Source organism: Phodopus roborovskii, unplaced genomic scaffold (genome assembly GCF_943737965.1).
Source record: "Phodopus roborovskii unplaced genomic scaffold, PHOROB, whole genome shotgun sequence".
Taxonomy (NCBI): domain Eukaryota; kingdom Metazoa; phylum Chordata; class Mammalia; order Rodentia; family Cricetidae; genus Phodopus; species Phodopus roborovskii.
In genome coordinates, this window is record NW_026126514.1 from 8,691,689 (window position 1) to 8,705,972 (window position 14,284).

Here is a 14,284-nt window from a genome sequence, read left to right on the forward strand (position 1 = left end):
GAATATGAGCTTCTTGTATCTCCTAACCTAGATGAACAGCAAATGAGCTTTGATTCTCCAAACAAGGGGAATGCACCCTAGCTGTGCATCTGTGGTAACCAAATAGACTATCATTCCAAGGTAAGATTATTATATAAAGATGTGTTATTTTCCTCAGCTGTTTAGGATTGTAAGTATAATAAAAATAGCTTGTGTTCTGAATTTAGAAACAGAACAAGCAGATGTGCCATAGTACAGAACATGATAGACAGCATAGCATTAATCTTGTTTCTGAACTTATTTCCCCTTGGAAAATTTCTTCACAAAGATTTACTGAGAGAGGGAGAGCCCAGTCCTCATTCGGTTATAAAAAATTCAAAAGCCAGAGCTAGAGAAAGGCCATGTAACAAAGTTAGAACATTGGGTGGTAATACACAGTAGAAATTTAAGAGATCAAAAAACTCATATTGAAGATTTAAAACACTTTGATTTGTCATAAATTTGATATATGATTTATAAAATTAGCAAAACATTTACTTTTAATAATGCTTGATGTTAATATTGCAGCTACTGTGGTTATGAATAATTTAAATTTGAATTTACATGTTTAATCATCTGGCTTTTAAAAAAAAAAGAGCAAAAAACAATGTTAGGCTGACTATTTTTCTGATTTCCATGTAAATTACCAGTGTTGGCAAATTTGTCATTTAACACAATCCAGAATTTATTTAATTACTGAATATTCCTTTCAAAGTCTTGAATTAATCATACAACCTCTTCTCGAGGAAACACTGATTTGATACTTAGTTCCTTTGACATATTGGAGGAAAGATGACATTTTAAAATCTAACAAAAGCTAGAATTACATTTAAACAAATGCAAGGCCTCAAGCCTATATTATGTGAAATGCTTTGCTTGTTTTCTTAACATTTGTTGTTAATTTCATCATTAGGTGCTTAATCCATTTTTGTTTATGTTTTGCTCATTGTACATGAAATGTGTGTTTTAGACAAGTTCTCGTTCACTTTAATGGTGATTCCTGTTCTCTAAAAGGAAGAAGTGAGAGAAAACAGGAGGTCATGCCCAAACTGTCCCTAGAAGCGTGGAACTAGAGCTCATAAAACAGGAGGTCAGTTATCTTTATAAACTTAGCCTGTGTACAGAGGGTAAAAGCAAAGTTCAGAGGACAAGCCAAAGGGTCATAGATGAACTGTGTTCTCTCCAGGGCCCTATATCAGTGGGAAAATCACATAAGTATCAATAAAGCTAGCCAAAGATCATACATGTGGGCTACATCCTGTTGTTGTATTTTTCCTGTCTTTGCAAGAAGTTCTTCTAAAGAATTCCCTTACTCAATCACTATCCATTCAATGCATGCCTTTTGAACACCAAATATGTGCAAGGCAGTATGTTATGCACTGTAGACATGCACCGTGAACCCCTCATATAAATAGATACACACACACACACACCTGTCTAAGAAGAAAGCACACTAGTTCATTAAAGTGTCAATATTCAAGAAAACTACACACACACACACCATTTAGAATCATGAAACAACATCAAAGCTACATTTTCCATAATCCATATTACAAATAATAACTACGTGATTGTCCTTGAACTAACTATTTGACCTGTACTAGAGTAATCAAACATTTCTCTGATGTCTTCCAAAACCATAGTGGATTTATCAGATCCCTGACCTTTTTGTAGTTACACAAATATGTACACACCCTCATTAATTATTCTCTCATCCTAGATAAATTTCAACTTGTGTATAGAGGATATCAAGAATCATGGTGGCCCAGGCAGTGTTGGTGCACACCTTTAACCCCAGCACTTGGGAGGCAAAGGCAGATGGATTTCTGTGAGTTTGAGACCAGCCTGGTCTACAAGAGCTGGTTCCAAGGCAGGCTCCAAAGCTACACAGGGAATCTGTGTCATAAAAAACAAAAACAAACAACAACAACAAAAAGAATCATGATGGGTAAGAGTGGTGCAGGAGATAGAACTCAGAGTGATAGTCAGTTGCCTTCATCGTTCATTCACTAAGCACTGCATAAAAGATTCCAAATAGCCAAAAAAAAAAGTTCTGAATACTAAAGGTATTGCAATACCTAATTTCAAGGTATACTACAGAATCATAGTAACAAACAGCATGTTATCAGGTGTGTGTACGTGTTTCTCAATAAAGGAATATGTATGCATGTATGTATGTATGTATGTATGTATGTGGAGCTTAATATATAAATGGAGCTTAAACAGTAAGAAAACAAGATGTTATTAGATGTGTGTGTGTGTGTGTGTGTGTGTGTTTCTCAGTAAAGAAACTAAAACACATGTAGAAAAGATGGCCTCTCAACAAATAGAGCTGGGAAAAATGAACATCCATTTGTAGAAGAATAAAATTAGATCCCTACCTCTTACCCTGTACAAAAAAATCAATTCAAAATAGAACAAAGTCCTCAGTGTAAATAAGACTTCAAAATTTTAGAAGAAAATGTATGCATTCCCTATGCCTATATCTACAGCTTGAATTGTAGTATTTCCCTTAAGATAAGGCATAGGAAATAATAGTGTGAATTGACAAATGGCATGAAATGTGGAAGTTTCCTTACTGCAAAGGAAGCAATGAGCAGGATTAAGAGGTAGTCTATGGAGTGAGAGAAAAGTCTGTCAGCTAGACATCTAATAGGAGGTTAACATGGGGAAAACATAAAGAATTCACCAAATTAAACAGCAAAAGATCAAATCAACAAATGAGCAAGTGAACTGAACAAAAGATGTGGTACATATTGCCAAGGAATTTATGAAATAATGTCCACCACATTTAGCCATCAAGAAAGTACCATGAGTATGTACCCGAAGGACTCAAAGTCGCCTCGTAGTAGGGATACCTGCACACCCATATTTTTCTCAGCACTGCTCACATTAGCCAAGTTGTGGGAAGAGCCTGTGTGCATATCCACAGGTAGATGGATGAAGGAAACTTGGTCTGCACACTGCCTGAGTTTTGTTCAGCCACCAAGAAGAAAGAAATTATGCTGTTTAGAGGAGAACAAATGAATTGGGGGATCATTTTGCTACATAATATAAGCTGGACTCAGAAAGACAAGTGTGTTTTCTCCCATATGAATAATCTGTATTTTAGAAAAGGGTATGAGGGGCTAAAGACAACTGCTTCACAGTCATCAAGCTCTGAGTTCAGATCCTAGCTCCGCAAATCAAGCCAAGCTTTCTCCACCTGTGCCTGTAACTCCAGCACTGAAGTAGGCAGAGATGGGAACACCAACAGGGCTTACTGACTTCCCACATAGCCAAAACTAGATTCTCAGGTTCAAGAAGGAACAACAAATGATAGAGAATGATAAGAATGATACCTACTGCCTTCTTCTGGCATGTACACGCAGGCATAGTGACCTACTCATATATGTATACACACACACACACACACACACACACACACATGCTCAAATAAATAAATGAATATTTTAATTTCTCCTCAAAAACAGAAAAGAAACATAAAAGTATAGAAGGACTCTGTGGGGACTAGAAGGAGATATGGGATCAAAGATAAGCAAACAATGGTGGATAATATGTGGTAAATATGACCAAGGACATTATATGTGCATATGAAAACACCCAATGAATTCTAATCATTTTTAAATTGGCAGACACGAATAAAAGAAGCATTCTGTTTCTTTCCCTATGCCAGGCTCTGTGCTGTGAATTGTGACAATAAAGCATGATGCCAGAATAGTGACATAACCCTCTACTCTCAGCACTCGAGAGACTGAGGCACGCTGATAGTGAATTTGAGGCCATTGTGAGCTTAAAAAAAAGCAAGACACCATCTCATTTAAAAGGGGTCAGGGAGAAAGACATACAAACATGCATGCAAGAGTTGGTCTCCAGCAACCAGGAGATCAGGCAGACCAGCAAGAATCTATCGTGTGGTGAACTATGTCTATTGAGAGCCATGGAAATGGAGCCTGCAAACAGAAACAAAGTAAACCTGACTTAAAGATGGGAGAGAAGTCAAAGAGAGTTTCACAGACCTAATCCTCTCCTCTGACAAGTCGGGGGTCTTCTGGGTAATCAAGGGTAGCAAGGAAATTTGAAGCTGCGAGGCAGCACATCGTGTTTCGCCACAAGCAGTTTGAAATGGCTGGAGGAAAGCAGTCTCCCGAGCCAGGCTAGAAGGCAAGTGCCATCAGACCACAGCTGCTTTCTGCTCTTTAGTAAGGACAAGCTGAGTTTAAGGATGGGACATCGCATGATCAGTTTAGATATGGAAGAAATATGAAATTGGGAGTGTTTGACTTCTGAGTTGAGTTTTTAAAATGGAATACATTTTGTTCTGATAGAGGTTATGAGTCAGGAGAGAGGCTGAGAAACTAGTTCTTCTGAGCATGCTCATGGAAGGAACCAGGAGCACAGGAATGAGAGGCCAGAAGGAGAAAAAAAAGAGAAGCGGGGGAAAATCCGAAGAGGGTGTTCAGGAAGCTTCTGACAATGAACGAAGAGATGACATGAGATGAGAGAATGAGTTTCAGGGTAAGCAGCAGATGGTCTGGGCAGGAGTGGGAGGGGCATGGGAGGGAAGACAGATTTAGAAGGAATGAACCTGAGGTAGGGAAGCACAAACAATCCGTATAGCTGGAAAGTCGAAAGCTAGAGAGGTACTGAGGCCTTTGAGGATCCGCTGTACTTTGTTTTATGGTTGATGGGTACATGGGTACCCACAGAGGCCAGAAGATATCATATCCCCTGGAGCTGTAGCTACAGGCAATGGGATATCATCTAATGTGGACTCTGGGAATAGACTCAAGTTCTCTGAAGGAGCTATGCCTGCTCTTAACCCTTGTGCCGTACCTCCAGCCCCAAGACTGTTTTTAACATAGATTATAGCAAAACACTAGAGCAGACAAAAAGATTCAAAATACAGAAAACTTACAGGTCATCACGGAATTAGAGTGTCATTGGCCATGTGAACAGACTGGAGCTAAAATACCAGTCGAGGAACTAATTTTGTATTGTGAGGGGTTAGGGGGAAGTAAAAGAAATAAGGGTACAGAGGAAAGTATTCTGGAAAATCAGTAGGAATCCATATTGTTCACACCATCCAGGTTTGGTAAAGGAAATGTCTAGGGTAGGATGTATGATGGGACAATTTGGTGTAGGAAGCAGGAAAGGAGGCTACTAAAGGCACATGAGGAGAGCCACCTCTGAACCTTTATTTTGCTTCTGGAAGTCGCTTTCACAGTCACACTTTGGTGACTGTGAGTTTAGGGTCTGTAAGGACTAAGAACCCCTTTTTTTATTTTTGTTTTTGTTTTTCGAGACAGGGTTTCTCTGTGTTGCTTTGGAGCCTGTCCTAGAACTCACTCTGTAGACTACGCTGGCCTTGAACTTACAGTGATCCACCTGCCTCTGCCTCCCAAGAGCTGGGATTAAAGGCTTGCTCCACAACCGCCCAGCTAAGAACCCCGATTTTTCTGATGACATCAATCTGTCGTATTCTGGACTCCCTTCTAGTTTCAGTGACCCAAAGAAAGAGACAATTCTACTAGAATTATCCAGAATTTGACACAGCATCATAAATAGACCAGAGGGTTGAAAGTGTTGTCAAGGGAAGCTTAAATGACACAAGCAGAAGAGAGGTACTCCAACTGAGGGTGCCCATCAGGAAGGAAAAGAGATGGTAAAGGAACTAGAAGTCTTCACATGTTCAATGACCAGAGACAGAGGAGCTAGAGAGCTAAGATAGCAGCTAACCAAGGTTCCAGGTAAATGAGCTCCTTTGGACCAAGTCACCAAAGTGTGACTGTGAAAGCGACTTCCAGAAGCAAAATAAAGGTTCAGATGGTGGCATTTAATCTGGGACATTGCTTCCCAAGGCCTTATTATTTATTATATGCCAGGGCAACCACCTCATACCAACCTATGAGGTAGAGATTATTAGTGTCATCACCATATTTTGTAGATAAGGAAACAGACATGGGAAGTTCAAGGAACTTCCCTAGAAGAAACAGAGACTCGGGGTCTAAGCCATTTGTCACCAGAGCCCCCTCCTCCAAGGCTATATACTATATTGCTACTTGCCCTGAATGACAGCATTTACATCCGGGAGCCACAGGAGGCATCTGCAGATCAATCTGTAAACAAACAGAAGATGAGTGGTCATCTGAAATGTAACTAAAGGGCTGATGGGGGATGTCCTTCTGTGAATATATACTTCTCTTATTGGTTAATGAATAAAGCTGTTTTAGCCAATGGACAGGCAGGATCTAGCCAGCCAGAAAATATAGGCAGAACTACCAGACTAGGAGAATTCGGAAAAGAGGAACACAGGGAGTGAGGGAGATGCCAGGTAGATGCCAAGGAAGCAAAAGACCTAGGCATCACTGGTAAACCATGACCATGTGAAGATGCACAGATTAATAGAAATGTGTTGATAATTAAGAGAGCTAGGCAATAAGAAGCCTGAGCCATCCACCAAACAGTTTATAATTAATACAAGCCTCTGTGTGTTTATTTGAGACTAAGCAGCTGAAGAACTGGGTGCAACAGAAACTTTCATCTACAAAGGGCTTCCAAAATATTAGGAGAATTCATCACAGAATTCACTGAGTCTCTAGGACTCGTCAGTTTGTACTGAAAAGCAAGGGATCCTAGTTAAGCAGCTGCAGAGCCAGGACCTAACTTCTTCCATATCCCTTCTATGAAATTTGCACAAAAGAGTTTTATTATTAAAAAAAAACTGAAACTATATTCTGGTATTCATTCTGTTAGCTAGTAGAATCTTACATTAATTGGTTCTATAAAAATCCACATCCCAGCAGACAAAGATATTCATATGAGAAAAAAACTGAACAATTCACAGCAGAATCAAAGGAATAAACAGATGGTAAAACAATAGTTTCACAGACAATCTGGACAAATTAGGAGGTTGCACCTGACACTTGTCATCCTGGCCATCCCAGAACTTCTTAGATTGTACTATCTTGGAACATCCTGAGGGGACAGGATGAAATCAAGCTTGTTTTTAAATATTTGCCTACATGGAAAAGCTCCTTTCTCAGATATTCAACTACATCATGCCACGTTTGTCCAACCGTTTCTAATAACACTTAGTGAGAATTATACCAAGAACTGCAATTTAACTGACAGTGACACATACATTTCCCAGGACTGAGTTATTGGTGGAAGGAGGGTGTCAATATCATGTCATAACATGCTTTGTTCAATATTTGTGGCAGTAAACTTCAGAATGAACTATAGCCTGCCATAATTTTTCTGTGTTAATGGAGGATGGAGTTGCCAGCATTTAAACTTTATGGTCCCTTTTTAACAGCAGTTAATATTTTGTCAGTTTTCAGCCAAAAATTCTTTGTAGGAACTATCTTCCTACTTTACATCAGAGAATTTCTTAGAATGTATAAGTCATCTAAAAACTGAAGCTGGCTGTAAGAAAGCCAACATTGATGGTATTACCACAACTTGCCAGGTAGCTGTAAGAAAGTCAACACTGGTGTCCAGATAGGAATCTTTGGCAAGCAGGGTAGCCTTAAGAATGGGAGGCCTTGGTGTGAATTCTGCTATCACTAAACTAGACAGACATCCCTTTGGATGTAGGTCCCACTAGACATTTGTAGACACAGAGAATGAGAGAGAGAGAGAGAGAGAGAGAGAGAGAGAGAGAGAGAGCAGATCTGAGATTGAACCTGTAAAATTTCTAGTCCAGCTCTCTCCACCTAGTTTGATACATGTAACCTTGTATCTACTTGGCATCTCAACGTGGAGACTCAAACTTGAGTGTTTTGTGTGACTCTAACCCCAAAGCCCACCTCCTCCTGTCTGTCCTCCAACATCATTGTTGCTGGAAATGTTTCTCTGTGTTTCCAGTAAGTCCAAACATAAATCTATATGTACATTACTTCATTCTTTCTGAGACCCCTCGCTAATCTTCACACCTAGTCCCCTAAAAAAACTCTCCCATTCCAAAAGCAGGTGTATCCCCTGTTTACTATAAGACCTTGGCTTCTTAGAGGTGAATGCAGAGTCAGTAGACTCCATAAAGTATTTTAACAACTATTTTTTAAGCTATTTTTATGCCAAGTGTGGTGGCAAGCACCTTTAATTCCAGCACTCCCCAGGCAGAGGCAGGGGAAATCTCTGAGAATTTGAGGTCAGCATGGTCTACATGGAGAGTTCCAGGCTAGCCAAGAGTATCCAGGGAAACCCTATCTTAAAATTGAGATGGAGTGTTACGTGTGTGTGTGTGTGTGTGTGTGTGTGTGTGTGTGTGTGTGTGTGTCTCACTATTCCACTCAGGCTCTGGAATTGTGTTTAGCTATGTTGTTCTGCTTCCCAAACCACCACTCTGGCTCATCCTAAGGTCAACCAGCAGTATACCTTTGGTCCTCCTGCATGCCCTGCCATCCCAATGGCAGTTTTTCCTAAAGATCCAGCCCCCTGTAGAGAGTCCTATCAGCAGAGCTGACTTTTCCTGTGTTACTATGACCATTCCAAGATCTACCTTGGAGACTCATGGGATGCCATCTTATTTTCTAGGTCAAATTTTATTAAAATTTAGTTATATTGATCCACTTATATACTTTCAATAGTTTCTTTCCATTAAGATGTGAAAAATAACTGGGTGGTGGTGTCGCACGCCTTTAATCCCAGCAATCAGGAGGCAGAGGCAGGAGAATCTCTGAGTTCAAGGCCAGCCTTGTCTACTGAGTAAGTTTCAGAACAGCCAGGGCTATACAGAGAAGCCCTATCTCGAAAAACTGAAATGAAAAGCAAAGGGGAAAAAAAGATGTGGACAAGAAGGTGGAAAGTATGAGAGAACTTGGAACATTTCTTTTTGAACTTTTACACTAAGTTTTTCAGACATTTGTATAATGTAAAAGCAAAACAGAGGTATATTCCAATAAGTCCAGTGTTTGAAGAGGAACCCCTGGCAATCTTGCCTACAAAAACAGGATAAAAGAATTGGAGAATAAGACACAATTTTAGTATTTGCCTGGGATTTTGCAGGGCACACTGATCATAAAACCTAAATAAGCAAGCAAAATTTAGAAACTGTGTGGAAATAATCACCCCCAAATGAGTGGTATGACTATCTCTGGGTAAAAGAAAAGGAATGTGGGGGGGGGGCAGGGTAGTGAGAAAATTGCAGGGGTGTTAATAAAACTGTGTGGAAATAATCACCCCCAAATGAGTGGTATGACTATCTCTGGGTAAAAGAAAAGGAATGTGGTGGGGGGGCAGGGTAGTGAGAAAATTGCAGGGGTGTTAATAGTGAAGGGTGTTTGTGCTGAATGGTAAGTGAAAGTGGTCTCATTCTTTCCTTGGGTTTGACATATCCCCCTTCTTTGCCTTGTCTGTACCCACAGAGTCTAAGCATGTGGACCTCATCAGAGATCTCTTCTATCTCTTTTGACAGGGTCCGACAGGCAAGAAGCCATATTGGTGTCCAGAGACAGGAAGTAAAGTCAGGTTGTGTGAGTTTGGTTTTTTGTTTGTTGTTTGTTTGTTTGTTTGTTTTTCCTAGTGCCCTTAAATTTGGAAAACCACAGTTCCCAGAAGGTCTCCATATAGCCTCTCCATCAACTCCTGGACCTACTGGGTTAATTACCAACTGCTGTATAATAAGTAGTTCAAAAACTGCGCCACTGAAACAGTAACATTACAAGCATCTGGGTGACTTCACGATCCCCAAAGTCTCTTGTAAGACACTCATCAAACCCTTGACTGGAGCTATAGTTTCACCTGAAGTCTTGCTTAAGAGAGAGCCCACCTCCAACTCCTTCACATCATGTCAACAGGGCTCTGTCACAGGTAGTTTGACAGACACACCCCTCTTTTTCTGGTTCTGGGGAGCTCAAATCATGGCCGTGACTTCACTCAAAGCAACAGAGAATACCGCAATTAAAACAGGGGCTGTAGACTTTCTGTAATCTTCTCTCAAAAGTGACATCCTTTATGTTTGATATTGTATGTCCTGTTCATCAGAGGCAAAGAACCAGGGTGGTCTCATAATGGAGGGAATTCAAGAGCGTTATCTCAGTTTTCCAGAACCTTGATTTTAAAATGTACTTAAGAATATACATAAGAAAAAAAAATACACCTGCAACTTAAGTTTAGAAAAAGGGAATCAAAGAGTAATGATCAGTGGGATTGAAGACTACAAAGACAATATTTGAAAGACTGGAGACTGTGACATCATTTCATTTTCCCAAATAGCTCAATAAAAGTAGTTATCTGAGCAAAGCTTTGAACAAGCAGAAAGTGGAGGCATACAAAGAGAGGAGAAAGGAATGAGGTTCAAATAAAAATGCTCCATTGTAAGTAGTTCTAATCATTCTTCTGTCCTTCAAGAAGAAATAGAATTTGTCCTGATAGACTAGGGAAAGATAAGGAGAATGGGGAACTAGGAAAAAGATAAGATAAAAACAATAATGAAAATTAATCATAGTATCTGAGAACATTTAAAGGACCTTCAGGGAGTAGAGACACAAATTCCACTGAAACTAATTACCTTACTTTCAACTTTGACTTTCCACAGAGGGTGAATTTAGAGAAGAGAATAAAATAAATGCTTACCTTTAATGAAATGATATTCAGGTAATAATATACCCCTGTCTTTTGGGTCTCAGAAATTGTTCCATTTCTGATGTTTCTTGGGGATTCAAGATGCTCATCCATCACTGCCAACCCCGCTAATCTGAAGTTTAGCACTAATGCTAAAATAATTTACATTTTTATTAAAATTCTTACACTTTCTAGGGAGTTGTTTTTGTCCCTATAATATCTTACATCCTCAGAAAAAGATAGGAGGCAAGACTTCACATGTTAGCTCAATACCTGCAGATTTGAACAGCATCCCTCATCATTCAGAGGAAAGGAAAAGCAACTCCTGACCTAATGCCCTCCTGTTCTTTCTTCCTCCACCCAACCTAAAGCAGAGACAGCTCACTTCTGAGACACCTGTGTGTCAGATAGGGGCTGCAACATAATAAAGAATGAAGACAAAGTGGATGGATGTTTGATGGGAGATGTCATTCTGTAAATATGTTTCTTGTATTGGTTAATGAATAAAGCACTGTTGGCCAATAGGAAAACAAGATAGGTGTGACTAGGAGACAAGGAGGAGAGTGGAAGTGGTAGGGAAGAGATTCTAGATGTAGGATGGAAAGAGAGCAAAACATCGGCCCCTCTCTCCGGTAAGATGAGACCATGTGGAAATACTTATATTAATAGAAATGGGCTGCTATTTAAGACAGAGCTAGCCAATAAGGAATTAGTAACTGACTAACAGCTTTCTGTCTAATACAGCATCTCTGTGTGGTATTTGGGGCTGGTGTGGTGGTGGAACCAGGCTGCCAGGAAAACCTACTCGTAACAGATGTTTATACTAATTTTCAAGTGAACATTAGTTCCCTAATTTTCCACTGAGTCTTGAGAACTGTTTGAAAGACAATGTTTCTGAAACAAATCACTGATTATCTGATATGAAGAGTGTATTTTAAGATCATGGACAATTTTCAAGCTGAGAACATTTCACTTGTGAGGGCTGAACTCATATTTAATAAGTGCTTAGACACAGACGTTCATTTAGGATATAATACACTACACATATAATTCAATTAACTTGGTTTTCCCATTACAATCATCTGAAAAAGTTTATTATCTCACATTTTACAATGGACAAATTCTTCCAATTCTTATGAACAACCACCTCAAAAAAAGACCAGATGTTACTGGCTGTAAGACAAGTTCCCTTAGGAAGATCACCACCAACAACGGTGACACACCAGACTGTTGTTAGTAAGTTCCAAACAAGTAAGTGCCTTTGATATTAATGAATCACCCCAGATCATGATGCTGGCAGGGTCACGGTTGTAGTATCAGCAGCATAATGATACCTTTTTTCCTCTGGGTTAACTGGCTTCATGTATGCCTCATTTCTTCCTTCTGTGGATCACTCATTAAGAGGATACCCTTTAATTCATGTTTGTTTTTTTTTTAATGGGTCACAAATAAATTAAATTCTAAGAACTGTGATGGGAACATAAACTTTACTGTGAATTATAATGTTAACTTTTCATTTGAGTTTTTTAATGCAGCGTAATTTTTACCTGAAAGCATTCTTTGCCTCGAGTGTAACACATCAGACTTGCAGAGAGTGTTTTCTTCTTTTAGAGTTCAGAGTTCCTTATTACCTAGAGAGAGATGACTAAACTACGGAATAATAAGATGATATATTTGAAAAGGAAGGTGGGTACATTTGATTTAATAAAAAATATTATAAAAATGACATCAGTTCATTGAGATAAGAAAATTACTTGTTTGAATCTGGACATCATACAAAAATTATACAATGGAATTCCAATACAACTAGGTAATTCTTTTTAAATATCCACTCCTTCGCCAAATTATATTGGTTCCCAAAATGTTTACTAAACCCTATTACCATGTTCTAAGCTCTGTACTGGACACCAGGTATAAAAAGACAAGTTCCCACTGCCAGAGAATAAGTCCCCACTATGGTGGACTGTCACCTCTGAGACCATAATAAACATTTTCATCCCTTATGTTGTTTTTGCACAATAATCCATCTCAGCAATATGAAAATTAACTAATACACAGGTATAAGAAGTATCTTCAAAACTACTGGTAATGATCTCCAAGGTGAAAAAAAGACAAGTAAGGCATATGTCTGGTTTGAAATTTTATCTTACCACATATTGTTAATGTAACTTATTTTAGAAGAGAAATAAAAGACAAATTAATGTTCTATGACTCTAATGACAGATAACATTGAGCTGATGTGCAAAATTTGACAAAAAATAAGTTTTGATAAACAAACTCCATCTCCTCCAGCAATTAGCCTCTCTCCTCTGTGCCTTAAAGAATCAACACGACATAAAGTCATCCATCCCACCTGAAGCTCAGGCACATCTAAGGCCTAAGGTTCTGTTGATCCCACTGGGTGGGAATAGGACCACCACCACCATTTTTAAGCCAAATTTGAAGGAAGCTTTATTAAATACTGACCAGGATGATGGATACTGACCAGGTCCATACTCAGCACTCTCAGAGAACAGAATCAAATTACAGTGCTTATAAAAGTAAAACCCACAAGGTATTTTCTGCCTTTGTGAAATCAGGTGCAAGCATATATCCTGACATATTTCCTGCCTATGTTCTCCTGCCTAGATAATCAAACACATCCTGTACAGTTGGGGCAGCCACCTTTGTTTATAGAAATGAAAACCCTTGGCTTATTATTTTACATGAAAAGCCCCCAGCATTCCAGGAAGTTGTCTGTCCTTGGGCTGAGGAACCTGCCTGATATGATTTTGAAGAAAGGAGTATGATGCTATATTGTTAGAAATAAGTTTCCATTTACTATAAGGGCTGAGTTGCTGTTTTTAAGTCTGTTTTCTGGAGCCTTGCCTGCTCCAACCCATGACCTTGACTTGCTTTTAGAACACCCTCCCTAATCACGTGGCAACCATGGTGTTTTTTGAGATTTTTCTGTGCTTCCTTGTTGCTCTATTGTCTTTCTTCTATAAGCCTGCTTTTTAACTACTCATGGTTTTACTCCTTAAAAGGAGACCAAGAAATGGACTCAGGACTGCTCTAACCCAACTTAGGAGGCAATCCCTGGCAAGCTCTTGAGTGCACCTCAATAAAAATCAAGCTTGCTTCAAGCTTGCTCAAAATTGTAGTGGGGGTCTAATTCTCACCCAATGAGATTAACAGGGCAAGTGGGGTTTTCAGGTTAGAAGCATTTTTATTTTATGGCTCTCTTAAGCACAGTAATTAAAACATAAAATATAACTTTAGTTCTCACAGTAGAAGGCAAAGTGTGAAGTTAGTAATAGTGTGGGGTGGGAAATATGATAGGATGCTATCATTAAACATTTCCCTCGAGTTATTTCTAACTCTTTGTCCTCTAATATCCACTCAGTTAGAACTTGTAAGGTGAGAGACAATGACTACAGAATCTTGGCACCTCATCTCTGTGGCATTCGTTCCACCTTGGGGGGTTAAGGGAGAGTGACCCTAACCATTTATGGTACTGGTCTAGATGGATAAATGAAGTGGGGGAAGAATCTATCCACATAGCAAAGTCAACTAATAGTTTTGTTTGTCAAAAACCTGATGAGTGTTCAATTTGGTCAAAACGCATAAATAAACAAACACTTAGAAAACAATTGGCCAGAAGCCATTCTATTATAAGCACTTGTGATACTGCAAATAAATTCCTCTTTGCTAGACTCAG